Source organism: Delphinus delphis, chromosome 18 (genome assembly GCF_949987515.2).
Source record: "Delphinus delphis chromosome 18, mDelDel1.2, whole genome shotgun sequence".
Lineage (NCBI taxonomy): Eukaryota > Metazoa > Chordata > Mammalia > Artiodactyla > Delphinidae > Delphinus > Delphinus delphis.
Genome location: NC_082700.1, coordinates 27,144,159 through 27,168,873, shown reverse-complemented (window position 1 = coordinate 27,168,873; position 24,715 = coordinate 27,144,159).

Genomic DNA, 24,715 nt, shown 5'->3' with positions numbered 1-24,715 from the left:
GCACACTACTTTGTGTGTGCCCTCCAAGAGTGGAGTCTCTGTTTCCCCCAGTCCTGCCAAAGTCCTTCAATCAAATCCCGCTAGCCTTCAAAGTCTGATTCACTAGGAATTCCTCCTCCCATTACCAGACGCCCAGGTTGGGAAGCCTGACGTGGGGCTCAGAACCTTCACCCCAGTGGGTGAACTTCTGTGGTATAAGTGTTCTCCAGTTTGTGAGTCACCCACGCAGCAGTTATGGGGTTTGATTTTATTGTGATTGTGCCCCTCCTACCATCTCATTGTGGCGTTTCCTTTGACTTTGTATGTGGGGTATCTTTTTTGATGAGTTCCAGTGTCTTCCTGTCGATGATAGTTCAGCAATACGTTGTGTTACTGGTGCTATCTCAAGAGGGAGTGAAAGCACATACTTCTACTCCTCCATCTTGAACCTGAAAGACCATGACCTTATTTTTACCCTGTGAAAGTCAAAATACTTAACTCTGGTGATCTGAAATTTCTAAATTGTGTTAAATGATGCATTTACTTTTCATTCACTGTTTGGACCTGGTAGGCTATTTCCATGTGGAGTTTTATGCCTTTTTGTTCTAATATTATCTCATTAGAAATTTCCTCCACACTGTGTTCTTTGGAACTCTTAATTAGAGAGATTTTGCTATTGCTCCTTCAATTTGTTAACTTTTTTTCCTTACTTCTCAACTCTCTTAGCCTTTCTTTTACCCTCTGGGAGGTCAACTTTAACTTCTAATCTCTATCCAGTAAATTTTTGTAACATTTTAGCTTTTATAACTTTAATTGACAATGGTTAGTTCTTGTTTTCTTTTGTTTCTTTTTATAGTGGCTTATTCTTTTTTCACAATGAAATATCTTATCTTTCTGATAAATCAATTTTTTTTTGAAAAATTTCTCTGCTTAATTCCTTTCATGGTTTCCTTTCATTTCCTCCCTGCTTCATTTTAGAGGCTTTTTTTTTTAAAATCATATTTAAGGTTAAATATCTAAAAAACAAATGAAATTTTCCCATGGGTTGACCAGTTTGTCATATGGTTAGATAGTTTTACCGTCTGATTTTTTTAGTGGGGCTCCTCTCTCCAATCTTCTAAGCCAATCTTCTAAAGCCATTCTGTTTATACAGAGAGAGATCTTCTACTTTGTTGTGACAAGATTGAGGGAGTGAGTGGAAAAGAAGGAGAATAAGGGGAGCAGTAAAGAGCCCCACATGCCTTCTCGGTCCCTAGTGAGAGAAGGCAGCTGGGGCCATACAGTTTATTATGGTAACCTTCATTTATGTTCTCTTGCCCTATCCTTTATATCTGCTTTTCTCTGAAACCTCTCAAGTTCAGGTTCTCAGACATATTTTCTAGGACTGGTAGTGAAGGGGGATGTATCCAGGTCACACTGTGTGTCTTTGGGGACCTGACCCCATTCTACTCCATTAATAGACATTTAAACAATTTCTGCCTCCACCTTGCCCCCATCTTCTGCAGAAGAGTTTTCTTCAAGTTTCTGAGATTTTCTTAACTTCTGTCATGTGAAACAATTTGCTTCTTTTCTGTGTTATCCTCTGTAACCCTCATTCATCCACTTTACTCTTCACATAAGTCAAGGTTACAAATATCCTCTAGTTTCATCAGATTTGAGTGTTAGGTTACAGTTATGTTTCCAGCTTATTTTAATACTCGTGAATGATTTCTGAGTCTAGGAATGATGTTTACTGTAAACAAGGACAGTTGAGTCATTCATAAAATGTATAGTTAATAGAGTGATATTTATCTACTCTTACACTGTCTTGTAGAACTAAAAATCACATTTTCATTCAAGAATTTTACTCTCTTTTCAAAAAAAAAGAAAAGAAAAAGAAAACAACGTTTCCTCATGAATTTACTCATCTGTTCTCTGACTACTTTTTGACTGCTGTGCCAGGCATTGTGCTGTTTGCTGGGGATTCAAGGATGAACAAGGTATTTTGCCATCTGGCAAGGGGTACACACAATTAAACAGGCAATTGCACACTAGTAGAAGTAGAACAGTATTTTACAGGAGCTCATAAGAACAACATCTGTCTTGGAATTATGGCATCAAGCAAGGGTTAGTACCTAGTGCAGAAAATTATGTCTAAGCTGACATTTGAATGGTGAGTACGAGTCAGCCAGGTTAATTTAGGAGGGAAAGAATGTCATAGCAGAAGTGTGGAAAGATCTGAAGAAGAGAGATGGCAGAAAACATTCAAAGAAATGATGTACATTTAGCAAGGCTTGTGGGAACTGAAATGTGGTGGGGAGAGGAGCCTGAAAATGTCAGTAGAGGTCAGGCTCTCAGTGTCTTAAATTTAATGTGAAGTTGTTTGAATAGTTAATAAGGAAAATGTGGCATTCTTCTGAGGTGAAGTAAATGAAGTTGGGTGGAAGTGTTAATAAGAGATGTTAGAACATAATTTTGTAATCCAGCCTAGTTACATCAGAGGTTTCTAATGGAATTATAACAAAGATGATAGCAAGAACTATATAGATCAACACCATCATTTAAGTAATGCACAATTAGAAAAATAAGATTTTTTTTTATTATTTTCCCATTTGTATTCATCTTTGTGTTTAAAATTCAACGAATTTCTGCCTTTTGCAAATTCTCAGCAGCCTTTGGGGGATTATTATGCCTGGTTAATGGAATTTTCAGGGATCCATAGCTTAATCCATTAACTTTATTGATGTGACTGTTAGAAGAATATTCCTAGGTAGATGGTAGTGATGAGACTTCTAGAACTCACTATATGGTAGATATAATTTTCTAAGTATGCTTCTAAGAGATTGTGCTTCACTGATCATAGGACTTCTAGGTAACTAGCCAATAATAAGCTGTATTGTAAATAAGTTGTAAAACTAAAAATTAGCTCTTTAATGATTTTAACTAACCATTTCTTAAAATGTCACATACAGCTTCATAATTTCATGAAAATGGCTTTTCTCTTAGAAATAATATTTAATAAAAATATAGAAAATAGGAATGAAAGAAGTAAACAATTCAAAAATATTTCACTACTTAAAACATCAAACATAATTTTGATAATATAAATTAAGTTGAATATATTGATAGTAAATATATTCAGTTAATTTTCTATTATTATGGAATGGAAGAAATTAATTCAGGAACTTCCATTTTTATTAGGTTCCAAATCACTGTTTTAGTATCATTTCCTTCCATAAAGTCATACTTGTGACAAGAAGTTATAGAGCAATAGTATTACAAGGTTAATTCAATATAAATAATTAAATTAGTCAGACCAAATTTTAACATGCAAAAAAACCCCCAATATTACAGCAACTCAGATTTTCATGAAATAAACCACAAGAAGGATATGAAGATGAAACTACTTTTAATGAGATAATACAAAAGGGGTAACTGTGATGACCAATGGTTAAGAATCTGTATCTCTACCCTTTCCCCCATTTTTGGAAAGACTTTCTGGCCAGCTTTCCTCATATGAAACAATGCTATCTCAGAAAAGAGAAGCACTAAACAGAAAACAATGATTAAGTGAGGTGGCAGACAAAAGATGAGTAGGTTTTAAAACCTTGAAAGGAAAAGTTGCAAAAACTGGCTAAGTAAATTAACACTACCAATACGAATTCTGTCTAAAATTCCAGATATAGATTACATGGGTTCATCAGGCAATGGTAGACATCAAAATATTTTGGTGATGTCTGGGTGCCAGTGGACACACTGAGACTCATTGGAAAAAATAGCTTCTTGTGGGGATATATAAAAGTGGGACTGAGAAAATTTTAAGATAAAATTGCAATGATGTTGGTGTTATGCTTTCAGTGGAATCATAATGCTATAATTTCTATTTTGAATGTTTATCCCATGCTAGGTAGAATACTAGGTTGTTATATGCAGTAACTAATTTAATTTAATCCTTAAAGCACACCATAATTAAGCATTTTATGAACATTTTAGAAACAGAAAATCATGTCTCAAAAGAAGGATGTAACTGTCCAAACTGAACTTACTAAGTAAGTAGTATAGCTGGCATTTGAATCCAGCTCTGTCTTATCCCAAGTCATACACTTGCCCTTCAATGCTGTGATGCTTAATTATCATTAAAATATTGGCCTAGACAATTTTTTTCTTAATCAATAGAAAGTCTTCATATATTATCAAGACATATAAACATATTTGGTATATATATATATATATATATATACACTTTTCCCGTTTGATTCAATTAATTATTTTTGGTAGATACAATTTTGGATTTTCTTTTATTTATATTTAACATCTTTACTGAAGTATAATTATTTTACAATAGTGTGTTATTTTCTGCTTTATAACAATGTGAATCACCTTTACATATACATATATCCCCATATCTCCTCCCTCTTGTATTTCCCTCCCATCCTTCCTATCCCACCCCTCTAGGTGGTCACAAAGCACCGAGCTGATCTCCTGGTACTATGCAGCTGCTTCTTGCAAGCTATCTATTTTACATTTGATAGTGTATATATGTCAATTCTACTCTCTCATTTCGTCCCAGCTTACCCTTCTCCCTCTCTGTGTCCTGAAGTCCATTCTCTAGGTCTTTGTCTCTATTCCTGTCCTCCCCCTAGGTTCTTCAAAACCAATTTTTTTTCCCATATATATGTGTTAGCATACGGTAGTTATTTTTCTCTTTCTGACTTACTTCACTCTGTATGACAGAATCTAGGTCCATCCACCTCACTACAAATAACTCAATTTCATTTCGTTTTATGGCTAAGTAATATTCCATTGTATATATGAGCCATATTTTCTTAATCCAGTCATCTGTCAATGGACACTTAGGTTGCTTCCATGTCCTTGTTATTGTAAATAGTGCTGCAATGAGCATTTTGTTACATGACTCTTTTTGAATTTTGGTTTTCTCAGGGTATATGCTCAGTAGTGGTTTTGCTGGGTCATATGATAGTTCTATTTTTAGTTTTTTAAGGAACCTCCATACTGTTCTCCATAGTGGCTGTATCAATTTACATTCCCACCAACAGTACAAGAAGGTTCCCTTTTCTCCACAGCCTCTCCAGCATTTATTTTTTGTAGATTTTTTGATGATGGCCATTCTGATCAGTGTGAGGTGTAACCTCATTGTAGTTTTGATTTGCATTTTTCTAATGATTAATGATGTTGAGAATCCTTTCATGTGTTTGTTGGTAATCTGTATATCGTCTTTGGAGAAATGTCTTTTTGGTCTTCCGCCCATTTTTGGATTACATTCTTTGTTTCTATGATATTGAGCCACATGAGCTGCTTGTATATTTTGGAGATTAATTCTTTGTCAGTTGCTTCATTTGCAAATATTTTCTCCCATTCTGAGGATCGTCTTTGCATCTTGTTTATGGTTTCCTTTGCTGTGAAAAAGCTTTTAATTTTCATTAGGTCCCATTTGTTTATTTTTGTTTTTATTTCCATTCCTCTAGGAGGTGGGTCAAAAAGGATCTTGTGGTGATTTTTTGTCATAGAGTGTTCTGATATGTTTTCCTCTAAGAGTTTGATAGTGTCTGGCCTTACATTTATGTCTTTAATCCATGTTGAGTTTATTTTTGTGTATGGTGTTAGGAGTGTTCTAATTTCATTCTTTTGCATGTAGCTGTCCTGTTTTCTCAGCACCACTTATTGAAGAGGTTGTCTTTTCACCATTGTATATTCTTGCCTCCTTTATCAAAGATAAGTTGACCATAGGTGCATGGGTTAATCTCTGGGCTTTCTATCCTGTTCCATTGATCTATATTTCTGTTTCTGTGCCAATACCATACTATCTTGATTACTGTAGCTTTGCAGTATAGTTTGAAGTCAGGGAGGCTGATTCCTCCAGCTCCATTATTCATTCTCAAGATTGTTTTGTCTATTGGGGGTCTTTTGTGTTTCCATACAAATTGTGAATATTTCTTTGTCCTAGTTCTGTGAAAAATACCTTTGGCTGTGGATGGGGATTGCATTGAATCTGTAGATTGCTTTGGGTAGTAGAATCATTTTCACAATGTTGATTCTTCCAATCCAAGGACATGGTATATCTCTCCATCTCGTTGTATCATATTTAATTTCTTTCATCAGTGTCTTATAGTTTTCTGCATACAGGTATTTTGTCTCCTTAGGTAGGTTTATTCCTAGGTATTTTATTCTTTTTGTTGCAATGGTAAAAGGGAGTGTTTCCTTAATTTCTATTTCAGATATTTCATCTTTCATGTATAGGAATGCAAGAGATTTCTGTACATTAATTTTGTATCCTGCTACTTTACCAAATCCATTGATTAGATTTAGTAGTTTTCTGGTGGCATCTTTAGGATTCTGTATGTATAGTGTCATGTCATCTGCAAAGAGTGACAGCTTTACTTCTTCTTTTCTGATTTGGATTCTTTTTTTTTTTCCTTTTCTTCTCTGATTGCTGTGGTTAAAATTTCCAAAACTATGTTGAATAATAGTGGTGAGAGTGGGCAACATTGTCTTCTTCCTGATCTTAGTGTAAATGTTTTCATTTTTTCACTATTAAGAACAATGTTGGGGCTTCCCTGGTGGCACAGTGGTTGGGAGTCCGCCTGCCGATGCAGGGGACACGGGTTCGTGCCCTGGTCTGGGAAGATCCCACATGCCGCGGAGCAGCTGGGCCCGTGAGCCATGGCCGCTGAGCCTGCGTGTCCGGAGCCTGTGCTCCACAACGGGAGAGGCCGCAACAGTGGGATGCCCTACCGCAAAAAAAAAAAAAAAAAGAACAATGTTGGCTGTGGGTTTGTCATATATGGTCTTTATTATGTTGAGATAAGTTCCCTCTATGCCTGCTTTCTGGAAGATTTTTATCATAAATGGGTGTTGAATTTTGTCAAAAGCATTTTCTGCTTTTGACAGATTGAGATGATCATATGGTTTTTCTCCTTCAAATTGTTAATATGGTGTATCACATTGATTGATTTCCTTATATTGAAGAATCCTTGTATTCCTGGGATAAGCTCCAGTAGATCATGGTGTATGATCCTTTTAAGGTGCTGTTGATCCTGTTTGCTAATATTTTGTTGAGGATTTTGCATTTATAGTCATCAGTGATTTTGGCCTACAGGCCAATATCTTTGTGACATCTTTGTCTGGTTTTGGTATCAGGGTGATGGTGGCCTCATAGAATGAATTTTGGGAGTATTCCTCCTTCTGCTATATTTTGGAAGAGTTTGAGAAGGATATGTCTTAGCTCTTCTCTAAATGTTTGATAAAATTTACTTGTGAAGCCATCTGGTCTGGGCTTTTTTTGGGGGAGAAGATTTTTAATCACAGTTTCAATTTCAGTGCTTGTGATTTGTCTGTTTATATTTTCTATTTATTCCTGGTTCAGTCTCAGAAGGTTGTGCTTTTCTAAGAATTTGTCTATTTCTTCCAGGGTATCTAGTTTATTGGCATAGAATTGCTTGTCGTAAGCTCTCATGATCCTTTGTATTTCTTCAGTGTCAGTTTTTACTTCTCCTTTTTCATTTCTAATTCCATTGATTTGTGTCTTCTCCCTTTTTTTCTTGATGAGTATGGCTAATGGTTTATCAATTTTGTTTATCTTCTCAAAGAACCACCTTTTAGTTTTACTGATCTTTGTTATCATTTCCTTCATTTCATTTTCACTTATTTCTGATTTGATCTTTATGATTTCTTTCCTTATGCTAACTTTGGGTTTTTGTTGGTTCTTCTTCCTCTAATTGCTTTAGTTGTAAGGTTAGGTTGTTTATTTGAGATGATTCTTGTTTATTAAGGTAGGATTGTATTGCTATAAATTTTGCTCTTAGAATTGCTTTCGCTGCACCCCATAGGTTTTCAGTCATCGTGGTTTCATTGTCATTTGTTTCTAGGTATTTTTTGATTTCCTCTTTGATTTCTTCAGTGATATCTTGGTTATTAAGTAGTGTATTGTTTAGCCTCCATGTGTTTGTATTTTTTCCAGGTTTTTTCCTGGAATTGATATCTAGTCTCATAGTGTTGTGGTCAGAAAAGATACTTGATATGATTTCAATTTTCTTAAATTTACCAAGGCTTGATTTGTGACCCAAGATATAATCTATCCTGGAGAATGTTCCATGAGCACTGGAAAAGAAAGTGTATTCTGTTGTTTTTTGATGGAGTGTCCTATAAATATCAATTATGTCCATCTTGTTTAATGTTTCATTTAGAGCTTATGTTTCCTTGTTTATTTTTGTTTTGGATGATCTGTCCATTGGTGAAAGTGTGGTGTTAATGTCCCCTACTATGATTTAGTTACTATCAATTTCCCCTTTTATGGCTGTTGGTATTTGCCTTATGTATTGAGGTGCTCCTATGTTGGGTGTATAACTATTTACAATTTTTATATCTTCCTCTTGGATTGATCCCTTGATTGTTATGTAGTGTCCTTCTTTGTCTCTTGTGATAGTGTATGTTTTAAAGAGAATTTTGTCTGATATGAGAATTGCTACTCCAGCTTTCTTTTGATTTCCATTTGCATGGAAATCACTTTCAGTCTGTATGTGTCACTAGGTCTGAAGTGGGTCTCTTGTAGACACCATATATACAGGTCTTGTTTTTGTATCCATTCAACCAGTCTATATCTTTTGGTTGGAGCATTTAGTCAATTTACATTTTAGGTAGTTATTGATATTCATGTTCTTATTACCAGTTTCTTAATTGTTTTGTTTTTGTTGTTGTAGGTCTTTTTCTTCTTTTTTGTTTCCTGCCTAGAGAAGTTCCTTTAGTATTTCTTGTAAAGCCGGTTGGTGGTGCTGAATTCTCTTAGCTTTTGCTTGTCTGTAAAGTTTTTAATTTCTCTGTCAAGTCTGATTGAAATCCTTGCTTAGTAGATTAATATTTGATGTAGGTTTTTCCCTTTCATCACTTTAAATATGTCCTGCCACTCCTTTCTGGCTTTCCGAAAATCTGCTGTAAGATCAGCTGTTAACCTTATGGAGATCCTTTTGTATGGTATTTGTTGCTTTCCCCTTGCTACTTTCAATATATATTATTTGTATGTAATTTTTGATAGTTGATTAATATGTGTCTTGGAGTGTTTCTCCTTGGATTTATCCTGTGTGGGACTCTGTGCTCATCCTGGACTTGACTAGTTCCCTTCTCATATTAGGGAAGTTTTCAACTATAATCTCTTCAAATATTTTCTCAGTCCCTTTTTTTTTCTCTTCTTCTTCTGGGACCCCTATAATTCGTATGTTGGTGTGTTTAATGTTGTTCCAGAGGTCTCTGATGCTGCCCTCAATTCTTTTCAATCTTTTTTCTTTATTCTGATCTGAGGTAATTATTTCCAGTATTTTATCTTCCAGGTCACTTATCAATTCTTCTGCCTCAGTTATTCTGCTATTGATTCCTTTCTGAGAATTTTTAATTTCATTTATTGTGTTGTTCATCATTGTTTGTTTGCTCTTTAGTTCTTCTAGGTCCATGTTAAATGTTACTTGTATTTTCTCCATTCTATTTCCAAGGTTTTGGACCATATTTACTATTATTAGTCTAAATTCTCTTTCTGGTAGAGCATCTATTTTCTCTTCATTTGTTTGGTCTAGTATTTTTTAACCTTTCTCCTTCATCTGCTGTGTATTTCTCTGTCTTCTCAATTTGCTTACCTCACTCTGCTTGGGGTCTCCTTTCCGCAAGCTGCACGTTCATAGTTCCCGTTGTTTTTGGTGTCTGCTCTCAGTAGGTAAGATTGGTTCAGTGTGTTGTGTAGGCTTCATGGTGGAGGGGACTGCTGCCTGTGTTCTGGTGGATGAGACTGGATCTTTTCTCTCTGGTGCGCACAAAAGTTTCTGGTAGTGTTTTATGGGGTGTTTGTGAACTTACTATGATTTTAGGCAGCCTCTCTGCTAATGGGTGGTATTGTGTTCCTCTCTTGCTAGTTGTTTGGCATAGGGTATCCAGTACTGTAGCTTGCTAGTCATCGAGTGGAGCTAGGTCTTAGCATTGAGATGAAGATCTCTTGGAGAACTTTTGCCATTTGATATTATATGGGGCAAAGAGATGGACCAATGTTCTGAACTTGGCTCTGCCACCTCAGAGGCTGAGGCCTGACACCCTGCTCATTTACCTTAAGGAGAGAGAACTTTGCCTTCCTCCAGAAAAGCTGAAAAGTAGCTGTCCCTCAATCTTGACTATAACTGGTTGCTCTAGAGGCATTTACTTTCCCTTCTGGGGTCTGGAGAAGAACCGAGAGTGTATATTTATTTTATTTTATTTTTTGAAGTATAGTTGATTTTCAATGTTGTTTTAATTTCTTCTGTACAGCAAAGAGATTCAGTTATACATATATATATATATATATATATATATATATATATATATATATAAATTATTTTTTATATTCTTTTCCATTATGTTTTATCATAGAATGTTGACTATTGTTTTCTGTGTCATACAGTATGAATTATTGTTTATCCATTCTATACATAATAGCTTACAACTTCTAACCCCAACCTCCTCTTTCACCCCTCCCTCAACCCCCTCCACCTTGGCAACCATAAATCTGTTCTCTATGTCAATAAAGCTTTATATTCTTAAAGAACTCCATCTGATATCAGAGAGTTTCCTGGATTGCTAACAATTCACCTGCCACACTTTAAGAATAACTGACTGGAATTACTGAGTAACTGGTGAAAATAATAAACAAGGCAAAATTTTATCCCAGTATGCTCAAGAACTTAATACCTCTAATGCCTGCTTTCTAGCATTTAATATAAATAACAGGGAGTTTATTTTTTCCCTCTTCTCTACTTCAGTAGATTCTCTTTTAAATTCTATGTTAATTTACTATTTCTTCTATCTATATTTGCTTATCTCCCCCAATATCTTCCTTTACTTTCTTTTTGTACGCTTACCCTTTAATTTATTTCCCCTTTTTTCACAAAATCTCTTTTCTCATATTTCCTGTCACAAATTCATGTTTAACTTGTTATAGAAGCTTCCTCACAGTCTCATAAATATTCAGGTTAATATGAATTCCCTTTATCTTTTCACAAAGGTATATAGATTATTTATAGGTCTAAATTGCTCTTGTCTTTATTTTTTCTGGCAAGGGCCGATCTCTGTTACTTCAGACTTACTGACAACTTTTACTGCTGGATCCTAACAAAAATCCACCACTCACCTCTTGAACTTTTTCCGTATTTATTTTGAGGATTCCAACAAAGCACAAAGATTCATAAGTAGTCTGCTTCCCACAAGAATCTTCAAGACTATTCCATTTCTCATAAATACATTAAATGAAATTCTTTAAAATCCATTAGAGAGCTCATGATTTCAAATCAGAGAACATGATTTTAACAGCTCAGATACAACTTAATCAGGATAATTTGTTGAAGTCATTCCCAAATATATGCTAAAAAATGGTTTTCCAAAGCTCCCTCATTCAATAAAGCCTTATTAGTTTTGAAATAAACTTGATTTCATCATTAAATATATTTTAGGGTTTTATCACAGATCAATTTAGGCAATTATATTCTACAAGACATTACAATGAATAATGAACACTATATTACATATTTTCTTTACTCACAATGGTGATTATTAATATAAGAATTTAAATTGGTGGTATACCCTACAGAGTCTATATCCAGATTAAAGATTCCAGATTTCTTTTTTATTTTTTTAACAAACTGTTTATTTTCCATCAATTTATTTTCATTTCCTATTGAGTCTGTGGGAGAACAGTTTAAGACCACTCAGTGGTGGTCCCTACCCATTCAGTGGCCTGAGCAGTGCCTGCGTAGCCCAGTCCTGGGGGGAGGACCTATGCCCACAGACCAGACTGTGACCTCGGGTAAGTAGCAGAAAACTTGGGAGCTGGAACAGCCCACTCACTCTGACACTCTTCTTTGGGCACAACTTTTCCAGCAGTGGCCTGGAAAACTATTCACAATCTTCAGGGTCTCTGCAGAGGCAGAGATCAGGCCAGACCTCCTAAGATGGTCCACGGGAGAGGGTGTCACACATGTACAGAATATCCAGGGCCAGTATCTACCACCTCAGACCCGGTGAGCAAGCTGTCCTGTTGTTGCCTGGATGGCAATGTCCACCCAGCACAGAGGAGACACAGAGCAGTGGTGGCAGGTTGACACAGGATGCCTCTGGGAGAGGCTGGTGTGCAGCCCTGGGATCTGTAACAACCAGAAGTCTCAACTCCTGGAAGGAAGCCAGGAAGTGAAGCTCCAGGAACAAAGCAGCAGCAACAGTAGTGGTTCCAGTGGCAGTAGAATCTTCAGCTCAGCTCACTGGCCATTATTCCTGGACAACAGGATGCTGACATCAGCCAGATTTTCAATGGCAACAGTGGCATGAGCTGCTAGCAGAAGCTTCACCCAAGTGCTCTTCATATATATGATGTAGATGCCATCACTTTTACTTTTGTAGATGGGCTGTTCCCTTGGGAAGTCAAGGTTGATGCCACCCAAGTGGGTTCCTGCTGCAATGAATTTGAGGATGCCTTCCTCCTACATTTTCAGGACATCAAGGTCTCCAGACAGTGTGAAAGTTTCCCTTTAATTTAGGACAGAAACAGAGAACAACACTGTATGGATACCTCTTGGGAGAACAGAAAAAGCCTAGGTTTCTTAATTAAATTTTTAAAAGACTATGATATCAGTTATCATAAAAACATAACTCTTATTTATTTTAAAATAGCAATTAGTATGATTAATTTGGAAATGGAAAGGGCAATGCATGTGATCTTGGCCAGTTCTTTATACATGATGAAACTAAAGCACAGATATGAAGTGACACAAGAAAGGAAATAGATCTTTTTTTGATGAACTCTGAAAATCTAGGTTACTGTTTTCACACAGAACTCAGTGTATTGCTATTTCTCCTTATCTTTATGTTCTTTAGTCTGTTTAAAACCAAAATCAAGTGTGTTTATAATTATAAAGTGTTAAGTGATTCATTAGTGATCACTATATAGAGCTTTGCAATAATTTCTTAAGAAAGAATAGTAAATAATTAGCATGATTTTAGATTGTTTTCCAGATACAGATTTCTTAAATTGATTGCCCTAAGTATTTTAAATTACAAAAAACCTATATCTTCTAGAAGATTTATTTCTAAAATAACTTTGATGATAGTTGCCTTCTTTTCTACATTCTTTTCCTATTTTCTTCTTTTCAATTATTTAATGGATGGTATTTGTTTGTTGTTATATAAATACAGCCAATGAATACCTGCCCTTTACCTTATGATGGTAGTCTGAGGATCTCTGGAAATGTGATGCTAGCACAAGTGAACTAATGGGTGGATTATGATAGATACTCTTTGTGATGAATACTGAAGAGGGCATGCAGAAGAAAAGTAAAACTAAAATCTAGTGCAGATTGAGGAATATTTATAAGTATACTTACATGTGTAGGTAATTTACATTTATATATATATCTATTTGCTGTCTTTATTGGGAGAGTTAGAAAAGCCCCTTGCTAATAAGAACCTGCTGTATAAAAAAATAAATAAAATTAAATTTAAAAAAAAATGCCTCTTTTTTCATTATGAGATACATGGGCCTGGGCCTTTAAGATGCTCTCTAAATATTATATGAGTAAGGAGAGAATGGGAAATTCTGATATTTATTTATTAGTTTTTGCTTTAATTTAAATTTATATCTGTCAATATTTAATCACAACCATATTTTAAAATAAGTCTAAATTAGAGTGCTTTTTCTTTTTCACATTAAACAATGAAAATAGCATCTTTATAAAATAATCAGAAAATGTTGTTCAATCAATTTTTGAAAAAATAATTTGATTTTAATAATAATGATATTAATAACACTTACAGAACCTTTTTATATGTAAGGAAGTATGTTACAATAAATGAATAAGCTTACTTAAATCTCAAAATAACATTGTTATGTATCCACTATTATCAACTCCGTTTTATAGATGAGGAAACTGAGGTTAGTACAGTAATTTCTCTAAATTTAGATATTGTGAAAAAGCTGGAATTGAGATTATAATCTAGGAGTCTGACTCAGGGTCCATGATATGGCCTCCATGAAGTGGTAATAATGTAGACATTATTTTATTTATTTTACTTCTGTGAAAGTCATGATTTCTTTGATAAGCATGTATTATTTTGAAATTGATGGAAAAAATCAGCAGTGATACAATCAAAAATTTTCCAGGGAATGAATAAAAAGGAACTTTGCTCAACAGTTTATAGAAATCCAGATATTTCAATTCAAATTGAACATGTGTATTGAACAGATGGCACTGTGAAACTGTTCTTATTTCTTTTGCTAAACTGTCCTGAGTTTGAAGAAATGATAGATTTTAAAGAATTTTATACAGTTAGTGCCAGAAAATAGCTTCTCAATATCAAAAGTGGTTAGTAATTATGGAATGCACTTTATTTTTTGTTTATGTTTTGGAGTGCAGATCTCAAGAAGTGTCTCAATTACAAAGTATCTGTGATCTTTCAAGTGTTAGTTTCCTAAGGTGCCGAAAATAAACTAAGTCCACTAAAACTCACTGTAAAATAGGAATTTCAGGAACAAGTAGATGTGTTCCTCAGACCATAACCAATATACAAAATCTACAATTCATGCTTGGGTCCAGGTTCTGTAACTTCTTTATGAAATTTCCTTTCTTTTATGTAATTTCTGAAAATAAAGCTAAGCACTACTAGCAACAATGTAAAACTGGTGATATGACTGAGATTTATTTAGATCTGATTCACTTCTTTACTCTTAGATTATTTCAGGACATGAGGGTATTTGTTGAGTTGATCAGAGATGATCAGTGACTAGTACCTTGCCACAATTCTGTACTCAAAGAACAAAGTTCATGAAATGTTCATGAAAATACAAGGACATAAAAATAATACATGGTATACACAGATGTTAGACATATGATGTGAAATCCATAATTGAAATAGCAAGTAATGGTAATCTGAATGTGTTTTTTATCTTACCAGCCAAACACACACATCTTATATAATAAAACATCTGAAAATAAAATGACAAATACATTTTGGCTAAATAGCTGTGCTTAAAGTATAATACAATTTGATAGAGACACTCTGAATACAAGTCTTAAGGAGCTATAATATGTGTTGTTTATTTTAAATATGTTAAATGAAAAAAAAACAACAACAAAAAAGACTCTAACAGGAGTGCTAGGATAAACTGAGATGTAAACGTTGAACTATGTACTAAAAGGCTTTGGGAGAAAGGAACTAAAATGGAGTCTGGAAGGGAGATAGAGAAATTAAAAAGGAAAGAGAGAAAGTTAAAGAGGGGTCAGGAGTAAAGGTGTGCATGTGTGTTTGAAAAAGTAGGGCACACTTCCTGCATTTCTTCATACCAGCTCATTGTTCTTTCCCAAAACATTTTCCTGCCCAATTTATATTCTCTCTGAAAAATAAATCTTGTTAGCATAATATGACTGTTAACAAGTGCTCCAGGCACCTTACAGAAAATACTACCAAATTAAAATCTCAGGAAGGAAGCCCATTTCCTATCATCCAATAACTCTACTTATTCTCGTCTACATTCCTAACTGGTAGTTTGCATTTTAGTTTTAATATGTATAAAACTTTGCTTTACTCCAACATTCCTGAAGAGCTGTTATAGGGAAGCAAGTTTTAAATTACATGCATTTGATGGGAAGTCAGGCCCAATGGATTTGGAGGCAGAATAGTAAGGAAAAAGAATAGGTGATAGAAAAGGGAAGAATGCAGAAGAGAAAATTATGCAATTTTTAATGACCTGGGGATAGGCCTTCATTAAATAACATAATTTCAAATAAAGTGAAAACATGAGTAGGTGCTTTTGCTTCACTCACTTTTGTTTAACGGAGATGTTTATACACTAGTTCACATTTCTCAACTCCAAATTGTTTGTTTTTTTCTTGGCTTTTTATCCTAGGAAAATGATGAGGCAAGCTAACTGTACCAGGTTATCAGAATACAAAAAATAAAATGTTTTATATAAATACATAAAACTGTAGCCATAAAGCAGCAAAATGGTATTTTGTGAGTCCTTCCTTGCTTTTGCAAAGGAAGAATTCTTAACAATAGGGGAAAACATTCTATTCTCATATTTTAAAACAATAAACCAAATAGTAACCATGGAGTGAGAATTCTTTAAATAAAAACTGCATGTTATGGGGAGGAGTCAAGATGGTGGTGTGGGAAGATGTGGAGTTAGCATCTCCCCACAACTAGGGCACCTGCTGGCAGCTGGTGGGGGACTCTGACACCCAAGGAGACGGGAGGAACACCAGAGTGAACCAGTAGGATGTAGAGGGACTTTGCGGGTGGGAGAAGTGGAGGGAAGACAATGCTGGTGCCCCTGAGGCCAAGGAGATCAGGAGAGGCAGGTGGGAGGGACTCTCTGGGAAGAGGAAGAGTAGTAGAGGAGTAGAGGACGATTGCCCTGCCCAATTGGGCCCAAGGAGCCTGCTGAGCTCCCAGGCCATTCTCCTGCCCTCCAAAGCCCTCTCCAGGCTGTGTGGGTCCTTGGGAGCATAGGAGGAGGCCGAGGAGAGAACAGGAGAGGAAGGTGGGAGGGGCCCTGAGAGAGGAGCAGGAGAGGAGTGGAAGGGTGATTGCCCTGCCCACTCGGCACAGGAAGCCTGCTGAGCTCCCAGGCTGATCCCCTGCCCTCCAAGCCCCCTCCAGGATGTGTGGCTCCTTGGGGGCATAGGAGGGAGGCTGGGGGGTAAGGAAAGGCAGGCAGAAGGGACCCTCCCAGACCCTAGACCAGAGGAGCAGGAGAGGAGAGGAAGGCATTTGTCCTGCCCACTCAAGCCCAGGAAAACTGCTGGGCTCCCAGGTAAGGAACTCTGTCTTCTGAGACAAGGGGTGGGGGACATGCCTGGGCCCCTTCTGTTCCTTGAGCCTAATTCCCACCCCCTGACAGATCCCAGGGCCTTTTCCAGCCCTTTGGGTGCTGAGCATTGGCCCCACTCACTGCCAAAACCTCACCCTTGCTTAGGCCCTGCTCTCCACAGCCAAGGCCTCCCCTGCAACCATTTTTTTTTTCTTTTCCCTCCTCTTTTTTTCCTATTGTGGTACTGATATACCTTCTGGTTGTTGATTCATCTACATTTTTATTTTTACATTCTTTCTAACATATCTGTTAGTTTCCTAGTCTAATTTTATTTTTTACTTTACTATTGTTCTTTTTTTTTTTTTTTTTTTTTTTTGCCACCCCACACGGGTTGTGGGATCTTGATTAGGGAGCCCAGGGTCGGACCAAAGCTCCTGCAGTGGGAGCTCTGAGTCCAAACCACTGGACTAAAAGAGAACCTAAGACCCAAGGGAATATTCATTGGAGTGAGGTCTCACAGAGTTTTTCATCTCAGCACCAAGATCTAGCTCTACCCAATAGCCTAAAAATGCCAGTGTTGGAAGCCTCAGGCCAAATAACCAGTAAAACAGGAACACAATCTCACTCATAAAAAAAAATAAAATAAAATAAGATGGCAAAAATATATGTCACAGATGAAGGAGCAAGGTAAAAACCTACAAGACCAAATAAATGAAGAGGAAATAGGCAATCTACCTGAAAAAGAATTCAGAGTAATGATAATAAAGATGATCCAGAATCTCGGAAATAGAATGGAAGCACGGATTGAGAAAATACAAGAAATGTTTAACAAAAATCTAGAGGACCAATCAAACAAAGATGAACAACTCAATAACTGACATGAAAAGTACAATAGAAGGAATCAAAAACAGAATAACGGAGGCAGAAGAATGAATAAATGAGCTGGAAGACAAAATGGTGGAAATAACTGCCAAGGAGCAAAATAAAGAAAAAAGAATTGAAGACAATCTCAGAGACCTCTGGGACAACACTAAATGCACTAACATTTGAATTATAGGGGTCCCAGAAGAAGAGAAAAAAAAAAAGGTCTGAAAATATTTGAAGAGATTATAGTGGAAAACTTCCTTAACATGGGGAAGGAAATAGTCACCCAAGTCCAGGAAGCACAGAGTCCCATACAGGATAAACCCTAAGAAAGACACACCAAGACACATATTAATCAAACTAACAAAAATTAAATTCAAAAAACAAATATTCAAAGCAGCAAGGGAAAAACAAAAAATAACATACAAAGGAATCCCCATAAGGTTATCAGCTGATTTTTCAGTGGAAAATCTGCAGGCCAGAAGGGAGTGGCAGGATATACTTAAACTGATGAAAGAGAAAAATCTACAACTAAGATCACTCTACACAGCAAGGATCACATTCAGATTCGATGGAGAAATCAAAAGATTTTCAACAAAGAAAAGCTAAGAGAATTCAGCACCACCAAACCAGCTTTACAACAAATGCTAAAGAAACTTCTCTAAGAAGGAAACAGTAGAAGAAAAAGACCCCAAAAAACAAACCCAAAACAATTAAGAAAATGGTAATAGGAACATACATATCAATAATAACCTTGAATGCAAATGGATTAAATGCCCCAACCAAAAGATACAGACTGGCTGAATGGGTAAAAAAACAAGACCCATATATATGCTGTCTATAAGAGACCCACTTCAAACCTAGGGAAACATATAGAACGTGAAGGAATGGAAAAAGATATTCCATGCAAATGGAAATCAAAAGAAAGCTGGAGTAGCAATACTCGTATAAGATAAAATGGACTTTAAAATAAAGACTGTTACAAGAGATAAGGAGGACCACTACATAATGATCAAAGGATCAATCCAAGAAACAGATATAACAATTATAAATGTTTATTCACCCAACACAGGAGCACCTCAATATATAAGGCAAATACTAACAGCCATGAAATTAACAGTAACACAATAATAGTAGGGGACTTTAAGACACCACTTACACCAATGGACAAATCATCTAAACAGAAAATAGATAAGGAAACACAATCTTTAAATGACACGAAAGACTCAATAGATCTAATTGATATTTATAGAACATTCCACCCAAAAGTGGCAGAATACACTTTCTTCTCAAGAGCACATGAAACATTCGCCAGGAGAGATCACATCTTGGGTAAAAAATCAAGCCTCGAGAACTTTAAGAAAATTGGAATTGTATCAAGTACTACTTTTGACCACAACACTATGAGACTGGAAATCAATTACAGGAAAAAAAAAACTTTAAAAAACACAAATACATGGAGGCTAAACAGTGCACTACTAAATAACCAAGAGATCACTGAAGAAATCAAAGAAATCAAAGATCACAAAGAAATCAAAGAACACAAAGAAATCAAAGAACAAATTAAAAAAAAAAAAACAGAAACAAATGACAAAGAAAACACAATGGCCCAAAACCTATGGGACACAGCAAAAGCAGTTCTAAGAGGGAAGTTTATAGCAATTCAATCTCACCTCAAGAAACAAGAAAAATCTCAAATAAACAATCTAACCCTACACTGAAAACAACTAGAGAAAGAAGAACAAAGAAAAAACAAAGTCAGTAGAAGGAAAGAAATCATAAAGATCAGAACAGAAATAAATAGAAACGAAGAAAACAATAGTAAAGATCAATAAAACTAAAAGCTGGTTCTTTGAGAAGATAAACAAAATTGATAAATCCTTATCCAGACTCATCAAGAAAAAAAGGGAGAGGATGCAAATCAATAAAATTAGAAATGATAAAGGAGAAATCACAACTGACACTGTAGAAATCCAAATGATTATAAGAGACTACTACAAACAACTATATGGCAATAAAATGGACAACTAAGAAGAAATGGACAAATTCTTGGAAAGGTACAATCTTCCAAGACTGAACCAGGAAGAATTAGAAAATATAAACAGACCTATCACAAGTAATGAAATTTAAACTGTAATTAAAAATCTTCCAACAAACAAAAGTCCAGGACCAGATGGCTTCCCAGGTGAATTCTATCAAACATTTAGAGAAGAGCTAACACAGGTCCTTCTCAAACTCTTGCAAAAAATTGCAGAAGGAGGAACACTCCCAAATTCATTCGATGAAGCCACCATCACCCTGATACCAAAACCAGACAAAGATACTATAAAAAAAGAAAATTATAGACCAATATCACTGATGAACATAGATGCAAAAATCCCGAGCAAAATACTAACAAACAGAATCCAACAGCACATTAAACGGATCATACACCATGATCAAGTGGGATTTATCCCAGGGATGCAAGGATTCTTCAATATATGGAATTCAATCAATGTGATACACCACAATAACAAATTAAAGAATAAAAACCATATGATCATCTCAATAGATGCAGAAAAAGCTTTTGACAAAATTCAACACCCATTTATGATAAAAACTCTCCAGAAAATGGTCATAGAGGGAGCCTACCTCAACATAATAAAGGCCATATATGACAAACCCACAGCAAACATCATACTCAATTGTGCAAATCTGAAAGCATTTCCACTAGGATAAGGAATAAGAAAAGGATGTCCACTCTCACCACTCTTACTCAACATAGTTTTGGAAGTCCTAGCCACAACAATCAGAGAAGAAAAAGAAATAAAAGGAATACAAATTGGAAAAGAAGAAGTAAAATTGTCACTACTTGCCAATGACATGGTACTACACATAGAAAATCCTAAAGATGTCACCAGAAAACTACTAGAACTAATGAATGAATTTGGTAAGGTTGCAGGATACAAAATTAATGCACAGAAATCTCTGGCATTCCTATACACCAACAACAAAAAAATCAGAAAAAGAAATTAAGGAAACACTTCCACTTACCATTGAAACAAATAGAATAAAATACCTAGGAATAAACCTGCCTATGGAGGCAAAAGACTTGTACTCAGAAAACTATAAAACGCTGATGAAAGAGATCAAAGGTGACATAAACAGATAGAGAAATATACCATGCTCTTGGATTGGAAGAATCAACATTGTGAAAATGACTATACCACCCAAAGCAATCTACAGATTCAATGCAATCCCTATCAACTACCAATGGCATTCTTCACAGAATTAGAACAAAAAATCTTACAATTTGTATGGACACATAAAAGACTGCAACGAGCCAAAGCAATCTTGAGAAAGAAAACTGGAGTTGGAAGAATCAGGCTCCCCAACTTCAAACTATACCACAAAGCTACAGTAATCAAAACAGTATGGTACTGGCACAAAAACAGAAATATAGATCAATGCTACAGGATAGAATGCCCAGAGGTAAACGCATGCACATATGGGCACCTAATTTATGACAAAGGAGGCAAGAACATACAACGGAGAAAAGACAGCCTCTTCAGTAGTGGTGCTGGGAAAACTGGACAGGTACATGTAAAAGAATGAAATTAGAACATACCTAACACCATACACAAAAATAAACACCAAATGAATTAAAGACTTAAATGTAAGACCAGATAGTATAAAACTTTTGGAGGAAAACATAGGAAGAACAGTCTTTGACATAAACCACAGCAAGATCTTTTTTGACCCACCTCCTAGAGTAACAGAAATAAAAACCAAAATAAACAAATGGGACTTAATTAAACTTAAAAGCTTTTGCACAGTAAAGAAAACCATAAACAAAACAAAAAGGCAACCCTCAGAATGGGAGAAAATATTTGCAAATGAAACAGACAAGAGATTAATCTCCAAAATATACAAACAGCTCATGGAGCTCAATATCAAAAAAACAACAATGCATTTAAAAAATGGGCAGAAGACCTAAATAGATATTTCACCAAGGGAGACATACAGATGGCCAAGAGGCACATGAAAATATGCTCAACATCACTAATTATCATAGAAATGCAAATCAAAACTACAATGAGGTATCCCCTCACACCAGTTAGAGTGGCCATTATCCAAAAAGCTAGAAACAATAAATGCTGGAAAGGGTGTGGTGAAAAGAGAACCCTCCTACGCTGTTGGTGGGAATGTAAATTGGTAAAACCACTATGGAAAACAGCGTGGAAGTTCCTTAAAAAAACTAAAAATAGAACTACCACATGACCCAGAAATCTCACTACTGGGTATATACCCTGAGAATACCATAATTCAAAAAGAGTCATGTACCACAATGTTCATTGCAGCACTATTTACAACAGCTGGGACATGGAACCAACCTAAATGTCCATTGACAGATGAATGGATAAAGAAGATGTGGCACGTATATATAATGGAATATTACTCAGCCATAAAGAGAAACGAAATTGAGTTATTTGTAGTGAGGTGGATGGACCTTGAGTCTGTAATACAGAGTGAAGTAAGTCAGAAAGAGAAAAACAATATACAGTATGCTAACACATATATATGGAATCTAAAAAAAAATAAAAATGGTACTGCTGAACCTAGTTGCAGGGCAGGAATAAAGAGGTAGACATAGAGAATGGACTTGAGGACATGGGGTGGGAGGACGAAGCTGGGGCAAAGTGAGAGTAGCATCGACATATATACACTACCGAATGTAAAATAGTTGGCTGGTGGGAAGCAGTAGCATAGCACAGGAAGATCGGCTTGGTGCTTTGTGATGACCTAGAGTAATGGGTTAGGGAGATAGGAGGGAGGCTCAAGATGGAGGGTATATGGGGACATGTGTATGCCTATGGCTATTTCACTTTGTTGTGCAACAGAAACTAACACGGTATTGTGAAGCAATTATACTCCAATAAAGATGTATTAAAAAAGAAAAATGACATGTTCTGGATTGGGTATATGGTCTAAATCTGGGGGGGGAAATGTAATTCAGCTTTGTGAATCTGGTAGGAGGATGTCATTGTAAAAGCAGAATATAGTCTCCTGTTATGTTTTTGGATATCCAATCATTGTTGTTTCATTTACAGCATGAAGGAAAACTGAATGAATCTGCAAGCACCACTACTTACCCTAGAACTTGAAGATGGAGTTTAACGTAGGTAGAGGAATCGCACTAGGTCAAGAAGGTTAAATGCATTTAACTGTGAGTTTAAGGATCTAGTATTCTGTCAGTTTTACGAGGGTCATCTGCCAGAGCAATCAGACATCTTCCCTGAGTCTATAGAACACTTTCCCAAAGCGCAGGGATAAAGAATAATTGCCTTTACTAAGGAAATCTGCCTAATGGCTCAAAGGGAAGCTGTTTGGACTCCTTTAAAGAGGTCACAGAACCGGAACACCCATATAGGAGGTGACAAGAGGTTCAACTTCAGCCCCTTTCTACAGTCTTTACACCTTATTTGCGTTTCTGGGTTTATATTTCAGACTCACAATCTTCTTGCTTAAATTAGAGCATTGACTTCCCCTTTTCCAGTGAAAATCTTCAAATCCCAGGGCCTTACACCCAAGAAAAATTGATAGAAAAAGACCTTAGCCAAAAGGTATTTAATTTTTCAACTCAGGCCTAAAGAAATTGAGGAGGTAATCTATTGTGTTAGTGTTCTGTGGTTGTATAACAAATTACCACGAATAATGATTTCAAACCGCACATGTTTTTTTATATCATCATCTCTGTGGGTCTGGAGTGCCTAGGTGCTTGTGGTCTCAAGGCTAAAATCAATCAAGGTGTCAGCCAGGCTACATTCTCACTTGAAGCTACACGGGGGCAGGCTCTGCTTGCAGTTTCATTCAAGTTGTTGGTGGAATTCACTGTCTTGTAGCTATATTCCGAGGACACTGGCTTTCTGCTGTTCCTAGAAGTTGTTCGCCATTCGCTGCCACAAAGGATTCCCCAACGTGACCCCTTAGTTTATTAAGTCACAGAGAGGGTTTCTTGCTCCTGTTGGCTAAAAAAAAAAAAAAAGTCTTATATATTGTCTAACATCCCATCATCTTTAGCAAATACTATTAGTTAAAAGTCACAGATTTCCCCCACACTGATGGAGAGAGGCTTATCCAAAGGCATAAACCTAGAGATGAAAATCCTTAGGTGTTTGCATTGGGTTTGTCCTCCATAACTACTTAAATTCACAGAGCAAGTTAAAGGAAAAACTTGAATAGTAGAACAGTTCTCTTGCAAGCCACACCACTATCTCCTTCAATTACTGCCTGACCTCACTATCCCTGTTGTTCCTATTGTTCCATTAGTCATTACAATGGATTTTAATGGAAAATTCTCTCAGATGTTATCAAACACCAACCTCCCATCACAACATATCTTAAAGGTTATGACTCTATGTTAAAATTCTCCAAATTGTTTTTTCTACCTCTATACAAAGGTAAATGTATGAGACAAAGTAGGAGTAGGAGGAAAATTAAAACAAACAAAAGAAATTATTTTTATTTTACAATATATATACAAAAATAGATTATATACTTGTATTGAATTTCTCAATCTGTTGCAATAACATCCTGTTTTAAGGGCTCTGAAAATTACTGAAATTAAATCAGGAGAGTTTTAGCCTTGTCTCCACGACATTTTCTCATATTGCTGTAGTATTGCAAATGAAATGCTACATTATAATATTGGAATTTGAAATCCTTTGCCATCTGGCCTAGAGTACTATGGCAAATCCTTTAAACACTTTGAACCTTATATTTTTGTTAACTGAATGGGCAATAATATAAATTTTATAACGTTGCTTTAAGGACTAAATAAGTTCCACTATTGAAATGTTTGTTTGTTTTGATGGTATTTTTTTCTTTGCATGCAAATGGAAATAGCTGAACTGCATTTGTATTATTTTCTTTCAGCTGCAATTTTCCAAAATTCTATAGGAATAAAGGTTGACACCTAGGATCTCCCTTGGGATTGATAGAGGTCTGCTGAAAGTCTTTGACCATGTCAAGTGGTCTATGTCCGTGTTCTTACAGAACCCAGACAATGTTGAAATAGAGACTGGGGCT